A 21,961-nucleotide genomic window follows, 5' to 3' on the forward strand; every position below is an offset into this window, starting at 1 on the left:
AATAATGATAACTGATTAAATACATGTGTCAGGGTGTTTTTCAAACTTACAATTAAAGGTTTCACTGTCTTACGTGTATTATTCCAGAAAATGTGAAAAGATCACAAAGTAGGGTTACTGTCATATTTTTGTTTACGTTTTGACACAGTAAACTTAAAGAACCTCATTTAATTGATCTTTTTTTCTTTCCAGCAAATTAAGTATAGCATATCCTTCATTTTTAATTGTTATTTACAAAACACATTATAAATTTAATTTGCTGAACCTAGAAACTTTGCACATAATAGCTTTGTTTACTTACAGTTGCAAGTATGCCTAATTTTCATACACATGTTTTCTTGTTTTTCAGTCATTTAACTGACTTACTCTCACTAGAGTATTAGTTTTACCATGAATAAAAAGTGCCTGATTTGCTGTAGAATTTTTAGCTCTAAGATTTGGTGTGATGAATGCATTTTATATATATATATATATATATATATATATATATATATATATATATATAAAGATGATTAAACTTACCAAACAAAAGCGCTGGCAGGTCGATAGACACACAAACAAACACAAACATACACACAAAATTCTAGCTTTCACAACCAACGGTTGCCTTGTCAGGAAAGAGGGAAGGAGAGGGAAAGACAAAAGGATATGGGTTTTAAGGGAGAGGGTAACGAGTCATTCCAATCCTGGGAGCGGAAAGACTTACCTTAGGGGGAAAAAAGGACAGGTATACACTCGCACACACACACATATTGTAACGTCTAGAGAAACAAAAACAATATATTATGTAGTAATTAGAGAATTAGATGTATCATATTGTGTCAATGCATAAAATTATGTATTTTTTTTATTATTTATTTTTGAAAACGTCTGCGTCGGCGAGTAATAAAGCCGACACAGAAGATAAATGTTAAACAGAGATTAAAAAAAGAACTAGTATATAATGCGTGATGTAGATTAATGTCTTTGTCTTCTTAATTTGGAAGTTGTGCGAGTAAGATCTCCTGTTGTTGTCGTAGAGAACGCGAATGTAGCACTCTTTTGTCGAGACTAAGCAATGTACGCCATTACGTGTGAATTCATAAAGGTCTGTAATCACTGAGATATTTAAAGGTTTTAATAGAGTTGTATAAATGAAAACTTGTATTATTTATTGTTAAGCTTGCTTGCACATTATCCCATCCTGTTGAGACATTTTCAGTTATATAAATATTATCTGTGGTGCTGAGCTGCGTGGAGAACAAAGAGCCGCTGCCGCGGCGTATTTAAACGACTTACAATATAGTCGAGCATACCGCAAGGAAGCGGTAAAATAACATTATTTCTTTTAGCTCCCAGACTGGCAGTGAAGATCAGCAGATTTTATGATGTGTTGCAGATTGACGCGGGCTGCTGATAGGTTATAATTTACAGTGCAAATAATTTAATGTACCTTCAGAATCTGATAGGAATCTTGCTGTGCTCCGTTCTGATCTGGCAAACTTTATAGTGACAACGTATTTTTTAATGAGAATCTCATGTTCTTGGGCTAGTCGTGGTATGAAATAGCATTTTAACGAGAAATAAAATCCACTGCGAACTTGTGTTTTCGAACGATCATACGAACTGTAACATCAGTGTTCAGAACAAAGTAATTTCAAGTTTTAATCACTATGAAGTAGGGAAGATATATTGATTCTTAGCATGAGTTGCAGTTATGAAAAATCGTTCCTTAAATTGTAGGCCAGATACAGAACAATAAGACTTCCATATATACATTTTATTCCGCTAAAAGGTAATGAGGATAAAGAAAAGCAGAGCACAGCATTGCTAAAAGTATTTCACGTAACTCTTTTCGTAAATGTGTTGTTACCAAGAGAATAAATAAACCAAAGAGCAACAATTTTACAATCCGCGAGAGAGTTGCACGCGAAACTGTCGCCCAAAAACGCGGGGCCCGAATTTGCAGTGGCCACAAATATAAAAATTTATGTATTTTTCTTTCAGTGTTGATTGTTATGTATGTATAGATATATATGTATTTAGTGATGAATGTATGTATGTATATCATGATCAATGCTATGTATTAATGAATGTGTAAACACTCTTTCATGACAAAACGTACTACTGCAAACGAGTCTGAGAAGACGATCCTGATAGTACTGAGAAGCTGTAACGACTACGTAATCCGGGGGCAGCCGAACCCCGAGATAAGATAAACTAAAGGTAAGACTACAGTGTAGTTGTCCTGTTTGTAGAAGTTGAGCTCCAGTGAAGTGATCTCATTTCGCTAGTGGTGTGCATATTGTGCGTAGTTTGATGTTAGTGTCTGTGACAGGACAAAGTTGATGGTAGATAGTAATTTTTAGTGTGCAGTTAGTGTAGATAAATTACCGTATTTTGTGTGCAAGGGGCAAAACTGTCAGACTTTGTGTTTTAGTAAGCAATTTAGGAATATGGTTAAGTTGCGTAGTCAACGTCCGAGCAATATGGATACTGAGGAACAACAATTAGTTAGTGCAGGAAATGTGGAACCGGGTACCTCAAGTAGTGCTAGTACTCTCTTTGAGGATATAACATGTGAGAATGTGGGGGCAGGGGCACAGGAAGTGGTGCCACCGCCCACTAGTCCTCAAGGGGATGTAGAGAAAGAAGTTGTACCACCACCAGAAAAGCAGGAACCAGAGAGTGGTAATCTGCCTGGTGGGTATTCGCTTCAGGCTATATTAGAGCGCGTGCTGAATTACCAGGCAGAATTTGCGCAACAGCAAGTCGAGCGAGACCGCCAGCAAGCTGAGCGAGATCGTAGGCAAGCTGAGCGGGACCAGCAACTTGTGCAATCGTTAGAAAACATGAAAAAAGAGATTGCAGATATGAAACAGAATTATGAGTCGATACCTAAGGCCGTGCAGGAGCTGACTGAACAGGTCAACAACCTGCAAGTAGCAAACACTAACAGGGTAGACGAAATAGGTGTATTAGCCAATCGAGTAGAAAAGCTAGAAATAGATTCCACGCAGCTTGTAGAGCAGAAGTGGAACGAACAAGCAACTAAAATTGAAACAGAATTCAACTCATGGCTAGAAGTGAAGGAGTGTGAGATTGACAAGAACATTAATTCCAAAGTACAAGCAGCCATAGCAAATAGAGGCTCCGAATCGTTCAGTACCGCAGTAAATAGTCAGGTACAGAACGACGTGCAAACCATCAAACAAATACTCAGTGAGGATATTCCGCAGTGGCAAGTGAATATGAACAAACGGATATCCGACCTGGAGAAGGGTTTAGCACAAAGCAGAAAGCATTTGGAACAGGAACCTCTGTCGCCAACAGCCCATGGTTTTGGCAACGCACAAACTTATACGCGATACAACAATGGGGAATCTGTAGTCGATAATGCGAAGAGCTGTAGCTTCGGTTCGGAGCACACAGCATATGTCCCAGGAGCAAAACCATGTAGTTCAAAAATATTAGTGGAAGAAAGTTTAATCAAAAGTAGACAATTTCAAACGTTTACTACTGAACGGAAATCAGTACACCCAGTAGTATTCATAAAAAGCTTTAAAAATATCTTGCCCAGTGTGTGGAACGAAACACAGAAAATTCAATACGTAATGTCGTACATTCAAGGGGACGCAGCGTTGTGGGCTACAGAAGTGGCAGACAGCTGCATGACATATGAACAGTTCGAAAGGGCATTTCTATCGAAATATTGGTCGCCTTGTATACAAGAGCGGCTAAGAAAAGAAGTATATAATCCCGAACCGTACTCACCTCGTCTGGGGAATTTGAGACGGTATTTTGAAAAATATATAAACAAAACACGCTACTGGGACGAGCCTATATCACCAAGAGACATAATAAGACTACTAAAATCACATTTACCCATTCATATCAAAGAGAAATTAATACACGTACCAGAAAGTGATATGGAAAACTTCCTGTCTGTTCTAGATTCTATAGACTTGATACAGGAAGACGCAAAATCAGCGTGTGATCACTTGCGGAATAATGGGTCAGAATGTAAACATGACAGAAATAGTAGTGCACAAAACCACAACCATGGAAATGGTGGGGGTGGTAACAAGCGGCAAGAACATTCGCAAAATGGTAGTAATGGTAGAGGCCAGAACGGGTATGGACAAACAACTTATAACAAAAAGCGTCGATTTGACGACCGGTACGAATCCGGAATGTCAGGGACCAACCGCTGGAAAAATGCGCGAGGTCAGTGGCAGAGTAATTATAGTGATAGTAATCGAAATTGGCAGCAAAATCAGCGAAGAAGCACAGAGCGACAGGGTAATGACCGGTATGACAACAATAGACCACCACCGCAAAACGCGCCTATTGCGCAGCCGTGGCGGCCGACAAATCAGAGTGTACATATAGTGGAGGTCACGGACAATAGCCGTCCAAGTACTTCACAAGTAACTAATCCAACAAACTAGAATCGGCCTCGATATGCTGTCCATCGATGGCCGAGGGATGGAGTGAGAGCAACACGAGTGATAATAATATACCTGGGATACGTATGCTGCGATACAACGACGGTGTCAGTATGGATAAAGATCTACTGAACGAACCGCACGAATGTAAGAAAGATAATAACGTAAATGTGCAAGCTATTATCGAAGCGAAAATCAATGATGTTGCAATGAATATAATCATCGACACAGGTGCCTCAGTAAGTGTAATGAGTATGGAGTTATTTAAGGCACTGGGAAAAGGACATAGCATTCCAACTTTCCCGGTTAATAATTGTAAGGTGTCTGGAGCCATTAGTGCACAGAGCCAATCAGTTAAGTACCAGGTGCAGGTGGAGATTTGTAAGGAGGGCGAAGCCATAGTGAGCTTGTTCCTCGTGGTTAAAGGATTGAAGGTGGCCTGCATTCTGGGAGTAGATTTTCTCCGTGAGAGGGACGCATTGATCGACCTCTCCTTGGGGAAATTAAGCATAGTTAATAGGGGTAGGAGGATTGAGTTATCTATGATGAAATCGAAGGAGGTACTTGTGCCGTGTTGTAATCGAATCAATATCAAAGGTAGGAACCCTTGGGTACTACACCTTGATGATTTTTCACATGCAGCAGACCTCTATTATCCGAATTTAGAGGATCGAAATTTTGAAATAAATGTTCAGGCATTTCAAACCAAAGTGCAGGAATCTGAAGGGTTAAGCGATACACAAAAGCAACAGTTGACGCAGCTGCTATCGGAATACACTATGGTATTTACCGACCGACCAGGAATAGTCAAGGGGTACCACTATCACATAGAGGTGATGCCCCATAAAACATACTGTCGCGCAACTTACTCCATCCCTTGGTCGAGGAGGGAATTGGTAGCTAAAGAGATTCGGAAGATGTTAGAGTGAGATATCATTGAGCCCTCCTTCTCTCCATACAGTAGTCCTCTTGTAGCAGTGGCGAAAGCCAATGGAAAAATCAGGCTAGTGTTAGATGCGAGGGACATTAACAAAATTATCATACCTGTCCGGACTCGCCCTGAGAATTTAGATGAGCAGATACAAAAATTTCATGGAGTACAGTACTTGACCTCGGTCGATCTGAAAAGTTCATATTGGCAAATTCCCCTTACACCGGAATCCAGGAAGTACACAGCTTTCATATTCGGAGGGCGAAGTTACCAATTCAAGGTACTTCCCTTCGGATTGAATGTGAGTGCTGGAGTGTTTATTACTGCATTAGACACGGTATTGGGTCCAGACTTATTAGAAAAAATCACTGTATATGTTGATGATCTGGTAATCGCTACTGCTACTTGGGACGAACATATGGAATTGTTGCGTAGAGTACTAGAGAGATTTAAGCAAGCAGGTGTGACAGCAAACCTAGAAAAGTCAAAATTTGGACGAAATAAAATTAAATTTTTAGGCCATCTTATTACACCACTTGGTATCCGCCCAGACAACAAAAAACTAGAGGCGATCCGAGAATTTCCAAGCCCCCGCACTAAGAGACAATTGAAAGCGTTCCTTGGGCTCACGTCTTTTTTCAGAAGGTTCGTGCCCAATCAGTTGTTAAATGACGCGTCACTACTAAATCTACTACGAAAAAATGTGCAGTGGGTTTGGACTGACAAATGTCAACAAGCTTTCGAAGCGATTAAAACCGCCCTACTGAATGCAAATATTTTGCAGCACCCAGATCTGTCAAAAGATTTTTGTCTTGCGACGGATTCATGTTCCTATGGCCTGGGAGCGTGCTTATTTCAGTGGGGGGAAGGAAACGACCCGACAACAATAAAGATTATCGGCTTCACCAGTAGGACTTTAACTAGCTGCGAGAGAGCCTACTCGGCAACCGAACTGGAAGCACTTGCAGTAGTCTGGGCTGTAAAAAAGTTTAATTATTATCTACAAGGGAAGGAGATTAGAGTGTATAGTGACCACCAGGCGTTAAGTTTTTTGATGTCATGCAAACTATTCCATACCAGACTGAGGAGATGGATGCTTGTCTTACAAGAATACCGGATAAAGATTATGTACATAAAAGGCCAAGATAACGTAATAGCGGATGCTCTGTCGCGACTGCCGGTAGGATTACCGGATTTAGCAGAAATGTTAGAGCAATCCGCGGAGTATAAAGTGCTGTTAGTGCGTGACAATACTTACATGAAAGATTTTTTATATATATGTAAAAACATGTTCGAATTACAAAGGGCAGATCCGATGTGGAAAAAAATCATTAATAATATTGAAGAGGGTGTTAACAATAGAGATGAGCAAGGTTTTAAAATAGTGAACCATATTTTGTATCATAAACTTAGTACGAAAGAAGACTGCTGGGCAGTATGTATACCTAACCAGTCGGTAAAAGTTATGATATGGCACACGCACTTGGCATGGGGCCATGCAGGGATTGGAAAGTGTGCAGAGATCATAGCGAGATACTGCTACTTTCCCCGTATGAAACACCAGATTCAGGCAACAGTTAGAACTTGCGTGATATGTCAAAAAGCAAAACATTATAATAGATCCACTAAGTTTGAACTACATCCCATAGTTCCACTCAGGCCGCTTCAAATAGTATCTGTGGATGTAGCCGGTCCCTATCCCATGGCCAGAGGAGGTATGAAATATATACTGGCCATGTACGATATTTTTTCCAAATACTTGGCAATTTATTGCATAAAATCAGCTACTGCCAAAACCATGGTCAGGCGGATCAATCAAGAATACTTGCCTCAAGTGGGAAAACCCGAAACCATAACGACTGATAATGCTTCTTATTTCATGGGTCGAACTTGGAAAAATTACCTACGGGAACAAAATATACAGCATATTCTGGTATCCCGGTTCCATCCCGAAGCAAGTTTAGTTGAAAGAATATTCAGAGAATTGAATAAGTTCCTTAGAATCTACATAGGGAACCGACATACAAAATGGCCAGGTCTAGTACCGAAATTTGTAGAAATACACAATTTAACACCCCATTCAAGTACAGGCTATCCACCGGTAGAGATATTGAATGGATTTAATGAGACACCGAATGAATGGCTCACGCCTTTGCCGAGACTACCAGTCAAGGCAGAAACAAGGGAGGAAAAGATGAAAAAGATATGGAACAGACTAACCAGCTGTGCGACAAAGAGGAAAAGGAAGTACGACCGAGGTGTAACTAACGAACAGAAATATAATGTAGGAGATCTAGTACTTATTCGTAACCACCCTAAATCCTCAGCCACCTTAAAACAGAATAGTAAGTGGCAATTGCTATATTCAGGGCCCTTTGAAGTAATAAACGTGCCACACGAATGTAGCTATTTGTTAGCACATCCCCATACGGGGAAGATCAAAGGATTGTATCCACGTAAAGATGTGAAGTTATTTATTCAGTGACATATCACATATAAAGAGTAATAGTTGTAAGAAGATTTTAATTGTGGTTTAGAATATAAGTATGTTAGTATTAAGAAAGAAATTTGTGTGTAATGAAAGTTGGAGGAAGTGGATTCAGAGAGTAGGCAATAGCTTACACAGGAAAGATTTTGTTTACAGACAATTAGAGCCATTTAAAAATTATAGGCTCATTAAGCAACGAACAATCTTCTTGTTGATAAAGTGAGGATTAATTTCTGGAATCATTATACAAAGGATTAATTTCTTGAACCATTTTCTATGTGTAGTGTGTAAGTGCAATTAATGACGCAATCTAATATAGTAAGGTAACTGTTGTAATTGTATTAGAATAAGGAACCCTGAGAGAGAGAGTCTTGACTACCCAAACATGGACTTTGTAATATGCAACAATTATGTGATGTTTGCTGCCAGTAGTGATTTGAGAACGACACTGGAGCATAAGCTAATCAAAAAACAAGCCCGTTCCGTGGAAACTCCGCTTTGTATATAACAATGCTTCAATTGAAGCCTGTGTACTTGGTACACGCCCTTGAATATTCATTACGCGATACGCGAATTAAGTCAACCAATGTGGAACCTACACTGTAGTCATATAGGAAAAATCATTAAAAATAATGCTAGTGCTAAATGAAGTATTTATTGAGCAATATGCCCAAGTCAAGCTGTCATGCACATGGTAAAATCTGTTTGATAGATGGGTGATAACCAGGCAAGCTACACTGATAAGAAAATTAAAAAATTTTACAAAAGGGCTATATACGCCTAGTAACAATATGAAAAGTGTGTTGTGATAAGGTAAAAACAAATAGACGCCATGTAGATTAGAGTGAGTATGCGAAGAACAGTTAAAAGGTATTAAAAAATAAACTGTGTGCATAAACAATGGAGGAAAGGATGGAATATTGTGTGTAGCAGGGGCAGAAAATGACTGTTGTATCTGCACCAATATATACGTCGATAAGTCTAGTGTTGAGTGACAGACTGTCCTAGTGCAGTGCTCAACGAACAATAGACAGTGTATAAAAACAGTAGTTATTGATCCGTTCGGAGTCGATTCAAACGAACATCGCTCGACGGGGACATTTAGTATGTGTGTTACGAAACCTTTTCATGTGTTGAAAGACGCTCTGGCAGTGTACCAACCGTGGAGTGAGTGAAAATGTGTAGTACAATGTGCGTGTGACGAACCTTGAATACCAGTGTCACAATGCCACAAGAAACCTGTTATCACGCCAAACCATCCTGTGCATACCAGTGAAGCGACGGCTTACTGAACAATAAACGCTTTTAACAAGTTGCATCTTCTTCCACAGCTAGTAATCTGTGTCCTTAAAGACAGTACGCCGATGTGGAATGTTTGTTTCATGCGCTACGACGGGGAGCCATGCGGAGAAGCCGAGACGAGTGCCGTGTCGCCAGCCAGCCGGTCGCGGTAAACCACTGCCACTCGCCGACATCGGCGAATGGTTCAGCGCGGTTCGCGACTGCTTGGGCGCCACGTCAGCACGACGTCGCTGTTACTGAGAGCCGGTCGTCGAACCCAGCGGCCGTCGGCACGCGGCGTTCCAGACGACGCTACTCAACAATTGCTTCGCGCCGCCAGCTCCGTACAACATTGTTGTCATTCAAATGAACTATCAAATATGTGTTTAATGCACTAACATGAATAGGGTTTAGTGGACACGAAATGACGTGACAAACATTTGTTTTTTTTTTTCTTGAGTTATTCAATATAGACTCAAAGTATTCATTGGTTCAGTGATATATAGATATAATATGTTTTCGTCATATTAATGAAGTATACTCGCACGAATGCTAGACATTTTAAACCAAGTGTCGCGAGTAAATGCAAGGACGATTCATGATACTACTGTAAAAATGTGTAATAAGTGACTTTCATTACAATCCAAAACACAAATATTATATGGGTAACAAAGAGACTAAAAGTTTAACATGATCTCACAAATAGCCTTTGTTATATGTGAACATTGGATAGAATCTGAACTTTTTGTGATCAAACTGGGTATTAAAACAAACCAGGCGAGATGACCATGGCTCCGGCGCAGTTTTCCCAGGTTTTCTGATCGCACGTAGCCCGAATGGGGGAGCCAAATAAATGTAATGACCCTGGGACTAGGTTGATGGTCACCTCGCAAAGTGTAAGGACAGTATAAAAAGTGTAATTAAACCTACAGTGTAAAAGAACTAAGAAGTGTAAAGTGAATGATCCAACCAAGGTAACAGACAATAACCAAACAGACGTTAGTGGCAGCATATGGCCGAACATTTCCAACGTTAGTCAATTGCTGCCAGGGGGCATTGTAACGTCTAGAGAAACAAAAACAATATATTATGTAGTAATTAGAGAATTAGATGTATCATATTGTGTCATTGCATAAAATTATGTATTTTTTTTATTATTTATTTTTGAAAACGTCTGCGTCGGCGAGTAATAAAGCCGACACAGAAGATAAATGTTAAACAGAGATTAAAAAAAGAACTAGTATATAATGCGTGATGTAGATTAATGTCTTTGTCTTCTTAATTTGGAAGTTGTGCGAGTAAGATCTCCTGTTGTTGTCGTAGAGAACGCGAATGTAGCACTCTTTTGTCGAGACTAAGCAATGTACGCCATTACGTGTGAATTCATAAAGGTCTGTAATCACTGAGATATTTAAAGGTTTTAATAGAGTTGTATAAATGAAAACTTGTATTATTTATTGTTAAGCTTGCTTGCACATTATCCCATCCTGTTGAGACATTTTCAGTTATATAAATATTATCTGTGGTGCTGAGCTGCGTGGAGAACGAAGAGCCGCTGCCGCGGCGTATTTAAACGACTTACAATATAGTCGAGCATACCGCAAGGAAGCGGTAAAATAACATTACTTCTTTTAGCTCCCAGACTGGCAGTGAAGATCAGCAGATTTTATGATGTGTTGCAGATTGACGCGGGCTGCTGATAGGATATAATTTACAGTGCAAATAATTTAATGTACCTTCAGAATCTGATAGGAATCTTGCTGTGCTCCGTTCTGATCTGGCAAACTTTATAGTGACAACGTATTTTTTAATGAGAATCTCATGTTCTTGGGCTAGTCGTGGTATGAAATAGCATTGTAACGAGAAATAAAATCCACTGCGAACTTGTGTTTTCGAACGATCATACGAACTGTAACATCAGTGTTCAGAACAAAGTAATTTCAACTTTTAATCACTATGAAGTAGGGAAGATATATTGATTCTTAGCATGAGTTGCAGTTACGAAAAATCATTCCTTAAATTGTAGGCCAGATACAGAACAATAAGACTTCCATTTATACATTTTATTCCGCTAAAAGGTAATGAGGATAAAGAAAAGCAAAGCACAGCATTGCTAAAAGTATTTCATGTAACTCTTTTCGTAAATGTGTTGTTACAAAGAGAATAAATAAACCAAAGAGCAACAATTTTACAATCCGCGAGAGAGTTGCACGTGAAAATATCCATTCGCATATACACAGACACAAGCAGACATTTGAAATGGTAAGTTTAATCATCTTTCTTTTTAGATATCTACATCTACATCTACATCTACATTTATACTCCGCAAGCCACCCAACGGTGCGTGGCGGAGGGCACTTTACGTGTCACTGTCATTATCTCCCTTTCCTGTTCCAGTCGCGTATGGTTCGCGGGAAGAACGACTGTCTGAAAGCCTCTGTGCGTGCTCTAATCTCTCTAATTTTACATTCGTGATCTCCTCGGGAGGTATAAGTAGGGGGAAGCAATATATTCGATACCTCATCCAGAAACGCACCCTCTCGAAACCTGGCGAGCAAGCTACACCGCGATGCAGAGCGCCTCTCTTGCAGAGTCTGCCACTTGAGTTTGTTAAACATCTCCGTAACGCTATCACGGTTACCAAATAACCCTGTGACGAAACGCGCCGCTCTTCTTTGGATCTTCTCTATCTCCTCCGTCAACCCGATCTGGTACGGATCCCACACTGATGAGCAATACTCAAGTATAGGTCGAACGAGTGTTTTGCAAGCCACCTCCTTTGTTGATGGACTACATTTTCTAAGGACTCTCCCAATGAATCTCAACCTGGTACCCGCCTTACCAACAATTAATTTTATATGATCATTCCACTTCAAATCGTTCCGCACGCATACTCCCAGATATTTTACAGAAGTTACTGCTACCAGTGTTTGTTCCGCTATCATATAATCATACAATAAAGGATCCTTCTTTCTATGTATTCGCAATACATTACATTTGTCTATGTTAAGGGTCAGTTGCCACTCCCTGCACCAAGTGCCTATCCGCTGCAGATCTTCCTGCATTTCGCTACAATTTTCTAATGCTGCAACTTCTCTGTATACTACAGCATCATCCGCGAAAAGCCGCATGGAACTTCCGACACTATCTACTAGGTCATTTATATATATTGTGAAAAGCAATGGTCCCATAACACTCCCCTGTGGCACGCCAGAGGTTACTTTAACGTCTGTAGATGTCTCTCCATTGAGAACAACATGCTGTGTTCTGTTTGCTAAAAACTCTTCAATCCAGCCACACAGCTGGTCTGATATTCCGTAGGCTCTTACTTTGTTTATCAGGCGACAGTGCGGAACTGTATCGAACGCCTTCCGGAAGTCAAGGAAAATGGCATCTACCTGGGAGCCTGTATCTAATATTTTCTGGGTTTCATGAACAAATAATGCGAGTTGGGTTTCACACGATCGCTGTTTCCGGAATCCATGTTGATTCCTACATAGTAGATTCTGAGTTTCCAAAAACGACATGATACTCGAGCAAAAGACATGTTCTAAAATTCTACAACAGATCGACGTCAGAGAGATAGGTCTATAGTTTTGCGCATCTGCTCGACGACCCTTCTTGAAGACTGGGACTACCTGTGCTCTTTTCCAATCATTTGGAACCTTCTGTTCCTCTAGAGACTTGCGGTACACAGCTGTTAGAAGGGGGGCAAGTTCTTTCACGTACTCTGTGTAGAATCGAATTGGTATCCCGTCAGGTCCAGTGGACTTTCCTCTGTTGAGTGATTCCAGTTGCTTTTTTCCCACGTGGAATGTTTCCCTCTATTATAATATATATATATAGTTATAATAGAAGGAAACATTCCACAAAGGAAAAATATATACCTAAAAACAAAGATGATGTGACTTACCAAATGAAAGTGCTGGCAGGTCGACAGACCTCATGTAAACTCTTGTATCAGGAGAGTTAATTTGGAGTTGGAACGGCCTCTTGGGTCATATGCAGAGTCAGATATTGGTGTGGTTCTTGTGGATTCTCTCAGCAGGTGAAGTTGTACTGGGCTTGGCCTACACCTCAACAGGAAAGGGAAGGGTAAGCTGGCTGTACTAGTAGCAGGAATTTAAATGGGAGGGGGGAGGCACTGCCATGACTGGTAAAATACAAGTGGTTACAGTTGTTGGAGCAGCACCTATTTTAGGATAGGTAGAACAGAAAGAAGTTAAGTTCTAAGAAAGGTCAGGATTAAAACGACTGTTCAGTTTGAGAAAGAAACTAAACAGCATAATGCTGGCTCATTGGATCAGCAATCACAGCTGTTGGTTAAATATTTTTGTAAATGAGCAGAAATTTTATTTCCACCGAGTTTTATCTCAGTCATTGTGAAATGCCAACTGTCCTTAGTGCATCAGAATATTCAAGGGCCAAGAAGTAAAATTAATGAACCACCTACCTGTATTGATCAATTAAGAGTCATACAACCCAGTTGACATAATCTGCATCTCTGAACATGATGTGACCATTGGTATACACATGTCAAGTGTTGCAGAATTTAGATCAGGTTCTCACTTTTGTAGGACAGAAATGGAGGATGGAGGAGTTGACACATTCTCCAGGAATTACTATAAGTTTATTAACATAGACATTCATAAATTTTGCCTAAAGGAGCATATGGAAGCATGTGCAACAGAAATAGAATTTTATAATAAATCATTCATAACAGTATGTGTGTATGGATTAAAAACAATACTTTTAAGCTTATCATAAATCACTTTAAAACTCTATTGGCCTACAGTAAGAACTCACTGCAGTCAGTAGCATTGTCATTCAACGTAATTCATACTGTTAGCTTTCCAATTAGAGTAGCTAAGAGCTCAAAGATGGCCATTAATAATATTTTTATAGAAATTTCTAACAAAATTAATTATAAAACCACTAATTAGTGGCCTCTGAGACCATGATATGCAACATTAATTACTAAATCTGAGTTCAAGATGGTAGTCAGCAAGTCAGAAATTGATTGTTTTAGGAAACTCTTCAAAGACATGAATTGGAGTCAGTGTACAAAGCTCATAGCATGAATGAAAAATACATTACTTTTATTAATAATATTCTTAACTTAATTGAAAACTGTCTTCCCCAAAACTAACCCAGATTAGACCCAAGTCTATAAAAAACCATGGATTACCCAAGGAGTAAAGGTAATACTGTAAGACAAAAAGGTAACTGTCAGCCAGAAACAGCTCTGATGTAAATGCTGTAGATCATTACAAAACATATTGCAAAATATTGTAGATAGCAGTGCAGACATCAAAGCAAATGCATTATCAGGAAAAGATAGTCACATGATTTAATAAAATAAAGACAATATGGGATATAGTGAAGGAAGAGAGTGATAGAACCAGAGATGATGAGGAGTACATAGCATTAAGAGTAAATGATATGTGGGTAACTGATGTGTGCAATGTTGCTGAACTTTTCAATAAGCACTTCATAACTGTTACTGAAAAGATGGGGTTATCAGGATCAGTATATGCTGCCACAGATACCTCAGAATTTGTCACTACAAATAACTACAATAATATGAGTATGACCCATCACAATACCAGTGGAAGTAATCTCCACCATAAAACCAAAAAAAATGTAGCAGCTATGATAACATACCGACAAAGTTGATTAAACATTGTGCCACTGTGTTAAGTTAGTGTCAGTGGAACATTTCCCAAATGGTTGAAATATGCTGAAGTTAAGTCTTTATATAAGAAAGGAGATAAAGAAATACCATCAAACTTCTGTCCAGTTTCACTTTTGCCTGAATTTTCAAAAATGTCAGAGAAGTTAATGTACAGTTGTCTTCTTAATTATCTGGCCACAAATAAAATGTTATCCAAGTCACAATTCGGATTTCTAAAGGGTTCAGATATTGAGAAGGCTATCTATACATACAGTGAGAATGTGCTTAATTCATTACACAATAAATTGCAGACTACTGATATATATTTTGTGATCTGTCAAAGGTATTTGACAGTGTAAATCACAACATCCTTTTAAGTAAATTAGAATATTATGGTATAACAGGAAATGCTGCAAAATGGTTCAAATGCTATCTGAGAGAAAACAAAGGGTGTCAATAGAAAAAACATGTGTATTAAGCTAGCAGGCATCATCCAAGTGGGAACAAGCAAATGTGTTGTCCCCCAAGGTTGCATTTTAGGGCCCTTACTTTTCATCAGTAACATTACCAGAGCCAAGTTTGTTTTGTATTCAAATGATGAAAACACTGCAAAAAGTTGTAAATCCAGTGTAGCCTTAGAAAAGTCAGCTAATGAAATTTTCATCGACATTAATAAATTGTTCCTAGCCAATTCTCTGTCACTAAACCTTGAAAAAACATACTGTATGCATTTCAGAACATGTAAAAGGTTTCCTGTTGTATATACCTGATATATGATGACAAGCAGATTGAAGAAGTTGACAGTGACAAAGTCTTGTGATTTCAGCTTGATAATAAATTTAACTGGGAGGAGCATACCACAGAAGTGGCGAAGTGTCTAAACAAATCTATGTTTGCTATGCAAATGTTGTCAGACATAGGTGACACAAAAATAAAAAAGTTTGTGTACTATGCTTACTTTCATTCCATTACGTCATACGGGACTATTTTCTGGGGTAACTCATCAAGTCAAGCTAAAGTTTTCTGAGCCCAAAAATTTACAATACAAATTATTTTTGATGTGAACTCAAGAATGTTCTGCAGAAGGCTGTTTAAGGAACTGGGGATACTAACTGCTGCTTCCCAATATGTTTATTCCTTAATGAAATTTGTCATTGAAAATATATCTTTTTTTTCAAATCAACAGCTCAGTTTGTGGAATCAATACTAGAAATAAGATGATTTACAGTCACTTATTTTGGTCCAGAAAGGTGTCCACAATTGAGGAACACACATTCTCAATAACATACCAACAGCCATAAAAAGTTTAACTAGTAATAAAGTAGAAAAGAGTTTAAAGAATTTGTTGGTGCCCAACTCTTTGTACTCTGTTGATGAGACCAGTTACATGTACGTTCTTAATTTATCAGATAATGTGAATAATGCTTACAGTGTGATTTATGTACAAATTTTGTGCAGCATTGTGATTATTGTAAATAAGTCCTGTAAATTTTTTTAATTTTATTTTTTATTTATTTTTTATTTGATGATGCCTGGCTACAATAGCCTAAGAACTATCGCATGCACGTAAGAGTATTGAAATTTATTACTTGGTGACAAATTTTATATACTTTTAAATGTAAATTTGCTTAAGAATCTTTTATTAATATTATTTATTTATTCATTTTTAACCAATCCCACAGCCACAAGGCCAATTTAATTTGTGAGCTGTGGAAGGTACTTTAGTGTATCTGTTCTTATTTTGTTAATATTTATTGTGTATTCTTGTGTTCTGGCATCTTCCATACCCCAAAGGGTCTTTTGTTAGGCAAATAAAGACCGTACTCTAGTGTGTCCCAGTACCACACCTGTGCTACATGTAATGTGATACATATCTGATATTCATCGTGAGGGACAGTGAGTATCAATTTTTGTCATTTCTGACTGAACTATACATTACCTAATCAGGAATCAGATGGTGTTCCAAATACTGAGCAAAGGAAGCAGTATTCACTGTTGTTCCCTATAGTATCAATGAATGGAAACAGGATCATACTACTCACTGGTTTGTTTTTTGGTGTCTCAGTTGTTAAGTTTCAGACCAATTGGAGTAATTGCTAATTAAATAATTCAATACCCAATACACTAAGACAACCGGATCACAAAATATTCAGACATTTTTCTGAAATCATGGGAATTTAGTTTTTAATAGCCAAATAGTAAAATATTGTTTTATTCATATCAAACTATAAAAAGTTTATGTACAAATGATGGATTTAACATGAATAATGACCACTTAATTGTTTTGCAAATAACATAATTTTTCATATTCTCCATTTAAATCAAAATTGTAATTACATTTGGAATTATTGACATTGTTATTGTTATTTTTATTTTTATGGTTTTTCTCTAGATAACACTTGAAAACATTTATAAAGTAAATTATTTGTTGTATGTGCTTTTCTGTGACTAAAAAATTGATGTGTAAAAAACATCACCTCTGTATTTTGAAACAGCTTTGGTCACTTTTATATCTTTGCTCTTCTTGGCCTAACACATTTTGCCCTATACATCAAAACTGTAGAAAAAATACAATTTGCAGTTTCGATCTCTTTGAACTGGATTCTGAATTATAATGTATCAAGTTCTCAGATACTTGACAAAAAATGGGGTATATTAAGCAGTTGATTACAAGCACGTAAATGTGAGAAAAACTTTGACATAAACATAATGGAACTGCCCAAGTCTGTTTTTACTAAGTAGAAAGAAAAGAGACAGTTGACTTTCTAAACGTGAAATGTGTCTTATGTGTATTGGGCACTAAGTAATTTTGTAAACACTATAACATAAAACAAACAGACATTTGCAGATACAGTGGTAGCACTCTGGACTCACCTTCGAGAGCATGATGGTTCAGACCCACACCGGCCATCCTGATTTAGATTTTCCATGATTTCCCTAAATTGCTTCAGGCAAATGTTGGATGGTTCCTTTAAAAGGACATTGCTAACTTCCTTGCCCAACCTTCCATACTCCGATGGGACTGATGGCTTCGCTCTTTGTTTGGTCCCCTCCCCGGAATCAGCCAACCAACATTTGATATGGCATAAGAGAATGATAAGTTAACTAATTAACGAATACTAAAAACAGATAGATACAGTTAGCATATAAGTTTTTCACAAGATTGTTGATAAATCGAGTTTTTTTGCATTTGGCATACAATGCTTTAATGTGCATTTACCAGTGTTTCTTACAGAAGTTAAGAACACAAGTTATGGGCTTTTGCACTCCAAAAAAAAAAAAGAGCATAGTTACCACTTTAGTTCCTTGAAAAAGTATTAGTTTTCGAAAACAAACATTATCACATTCAAACCTGACTTCACTTTCACTTGCTAGGATCCATGTCTCTGGTAATAAATCATATCATTATCTAACTGTGGAAACTTGAGGTTGCAATACGTGAGCATCAGTCTGCAGCTGTTTGCTGTTGATGCTGTGGTGAAAGGGAAGGTGTCAAAGCTGATACAAGATGACTTAGACAAAATTTCTAATTGGTGTGATGGATGGCAGCTAGCTCTAAATCTACAAAAATGTAAGTTAATGCAGATGAATAGGAAAAAATAAACCCATAATTTTTGAGTACTTCATTAGTAGTCTGTTGCTTGGTACAGTCATGTTGATTAAATATCTAAGCATAATGCTGCAAAGTGATATGAAATGGAACGAGCATGTGAGGCTTGTGGTAGGAAAGGCGAATGGTGAAGCTTGGATTTGTTTGGAAGGAAAGTGTGGTTCATCTCTAGAGAAGACTGATTACAGGACACTAGTACAATCTATTATTGAGTGTGTCCAAGTGTTTGGGATTCATACCAGGTCAGATTAAAGGAAGATCAAAGCAGTCCAAAGGTGAGCTGCTAGATTTGTTACTGGTGGTTTTGAATGACATAAAAGTATTACATAAACGCCTCAGGAACTCAAATGGGTATCACTGGAAGGAAGGCAATGTTCTATTTGAGAACACTACTTAGAAAATTTACAGAACTGCCATTTGAAGCTGACTGCAGAACACTTCTACAGCCTCCAACATCCATTGCACATAAGGACTATGAAGATATTAGAGAGATTAGGGCTCGTATGGAGGAATATGAACAGTCATTTTCCACTTGATCTATTTGTGAGAAACAGAAAGGAAATGACTAGTAGTGGTTCAAGGTACCCTCCACCATGCACCATATGGTGACTTGTGGTATATATATGTAGCTGTAGAAGCCAGTATTTTTGGTTGTAAGGGAGTCTTTCCTGTTATCAATCATTTTTGGATCTGTCGTTAAACAGTTATGGCTGAGTACAGAGAACTACTGAAAAATGAGGAGGGGGAGGGTCCAAAAAAGTAGCTGTTATAAGTGAATCACACCATTGAGAAAGGAATATGGTTAAGTACATGAAAAAAAAAAAACTGGGCACCAGAATGCAGAAGCATATAATAGTAACTAGAAGGAAATATGATAAAAACAAGATCCTGATGAGGAACAGGTATCTTTATAGCATCTGGTTCATTGTTGCTGACAAGATAATTTGTAGGCTCATTCATGCATGGGAGTGGCAACACTTGTGACAACTATAAATTTAAGCTAAGCAAATTTGCTCTTATACGTCATAAATTAAGGCAACAATATTATGAAAAGAAAAGTGGCTACTCACCATATAGCGGAGATTATGGTACACAAAAAGATGGTACACAAAAAGACTGTCAAACAAAGCTTCCAGCCAAACAGGCCTTTATCAGAATAGAGAAACACAAACGCACATGCACATGCACATGACTGTCAAGGTTAGTCTGACCTTGGCAGCCAGAGACTGTGGTCGTGTGTGTGTGTGTGTGTGTGTGTGTGTGTGTGTGTGTGTGTGTGTGTGTGTCTGTATGTTATGTAATTCAGTTTGGCCAAAAGCTTTGTTTGACAGTCTTTTTGTCATACGCACCTGCGACTCAGCATCTCTGCTATATTGTGAGTGGTGACTACTACCCTTCTGAAAAAATTTATTGTACCAAGGGAATGGCATAATTTCTGGATATCTGGGACATTGTATTTTATGGATAGCTGCTATCCTCTCTGTAGTCAATTCCCTCACTACTAATGGAGTGGCCTAAAAATGTTACCTACTCCTTATGTAAATTACATTTTTCTTGATTCACTAGAATGCCATGTGAGACTATTGTACAGAAGATAGTAATTAAATGTTTCTCATGCTCTTTTGCCAACTTCGTAAAAACCAGAATGTCCTCTAAATAACAGAAACGGTAGGCATGTCTCTGAATACTGAATCGATAAAATGCTGCCATGCTTGGGGAGCATTCTTATGTCCATATGGTATTAGAACAAATTCAAACAACCCAGAGGGCATATTGATTGCTGTCTTACCTATGATGGGTGGGAACATAGGAATCTGGTGACATGCTTTTGCGCAATCCACTACACTGAAAATTTTAGCTCCAGCTAAGGCGTAAGAGAAGTCATGTAGATTCCGTATTGACACCCATCAGCTACCATTTGGGAACTGAGCACTCTGTAATTACTGCAACACCTGAGCGACCTATCCTTTTTTGGGACTAAATGGATCAGAGAAGACTGTGTGCCGGAAGAAGATCTAATAACTCCTGAATTTAACAAGTCTTCTACAATTTTCTTTGCCTTCACAAGTGTGTATGGTTCCAGTTGACATTCTGTAGCAAAAACTGGGGGCCTGGCCAATCTTTTGAACGTGATGCCTCGTGTTATGTAAAACTCTGTTCCTGCCCCTGTTAGTCTGTCCTAGCCTTGAATTATCAGCGTTCACACCACTGACTTCATGTTCTTGTTGCTGGTGGTTAGAAGTGACATCTAAGGCCACCATCTCTAGTGTCTCTAGTAGCCGCTGTCTTGGCCATTAATGTGATGGAGAGCACCACAGGCCCTGCTGTAATGTTTGCTGCCATTGCAATAGAGTGGGCTGCAATTGGGGGTTAGGTGGCTGGGGCACCGCCAGCAGTGGCAATGACACTGCTAGAAGATGTGAACCTTGTACCCATTGGGAAAACTTGCGATGTGTTCGCAGAAGTTCTCAGAAGCGCTGCCTCTCACCTTTGATGCGGTGGTCTTTCTGTTGCGGTTAATGAGAATATTGCTGCTGGATGCCTTGCCCTTCATCTTGTGAGTGTTGTTGGGTAAGTTGCTGATGAGTGTCATGATCACCTTGATGTATGATATGTTTTAGTGCAGATGAGGCCTTATTCAAATCTTTCAGTTGTAATTCTCGCTGTTTATACATTTTGAATTCCAGTTTGTTTGTCTCATAATGTACATAATATAAATCATTTGATTCAGGTACAGGAGACATGTCAACATTTTGGTAAAATGTCACCATAAGCATAGAATAGCTGGTGTTAACAAACAGCATAATAACAACAAAATTTTGTTATATATACATACAGTAAATTCTAACACTTAACTACCCCTTTTTCAAATTATCATTTCATCCTCTATAAATTCTCCTATTAAATAGTAGTATTTCTCCCACAGAATCTGCTGTAGTGTTTTAAAATTTCTGGCTTCATATTACACATGTTTTTACCCATTAACTTGTTATATTGTCATCCCAGTATACTGTGGAGTCTGTGCATATAATTTCAAGTGGTGTTTGGGTAGCATAAAATTATTTTTACTTCTCATATTATGTGTGTGGTTAAAATGATTCTCCCCAAGTAATTTTTGTCTGCTGTGTAGGAAGATTATAAGTTCATAAACGTATATGGAGGGAACAGTGTTAGGATATGTAGTTTCCAAAATGATAGGTGACAAGACTCTGTTTGCTGTGCAGCACATGTATATTGGACAATTTTCTTTCACGGTTTCAGTTTTCACACTACCTGAACTTCCCCAGGATATAATGCCATATCTAATAACAGATTTGGAGTAACTAAGAGAAGCAATTTTTGTTGTACTCAAGTCAATGCAATCTGCTAGTATTTTCACTGCAAATGCAAAACTGCTTAGTTTATTTAACAGGAAGTCAATATGTGTATTTGAGCCTAAGTTGCTGTCCATATTTAGTCTTAGGAATTTGACCATATCAACTTCTTCCACAAGTTGATTGTTATGTTCTATTTTAAGTTCCACACAATTTGAATGTTTGGATTCGAAATG

At 38.3% G+C, this 21,961-nt stretch overlaps 1 protein-coding gene across 1 annotated transcript in view; it reads left to right on the forward strand.

Annotated features, from left to right (window-relative positions):
* Window positions 1–21,961, forward strand: part of LOC126134764 (dynein regulatory complex subunit 3-like) — a 207,612-nt gene that overhangs the window by 77,262 nt on the left and 108,389 nt on the right. The gene's annotated exons all lie outside the window — the stretch shown is intronic.

This window comes from Schistocerca cancellata, chromosome 1, assembly GCF_023864275.1.
Source record: "Schistocerca cancellata isolate TAMUIC-IGC-003103 chromosome 1, iqSchCanc2.1, whole genome shotgun sequence".
In the NCBI taxonomy this organism is placed as follows: domain Eukaryota; kingdom Metazoa; phylum Arthropoda; class Insecta; order Orthoptera; family Acrididae; genus Schistocerca; species Schistocerca cancellata.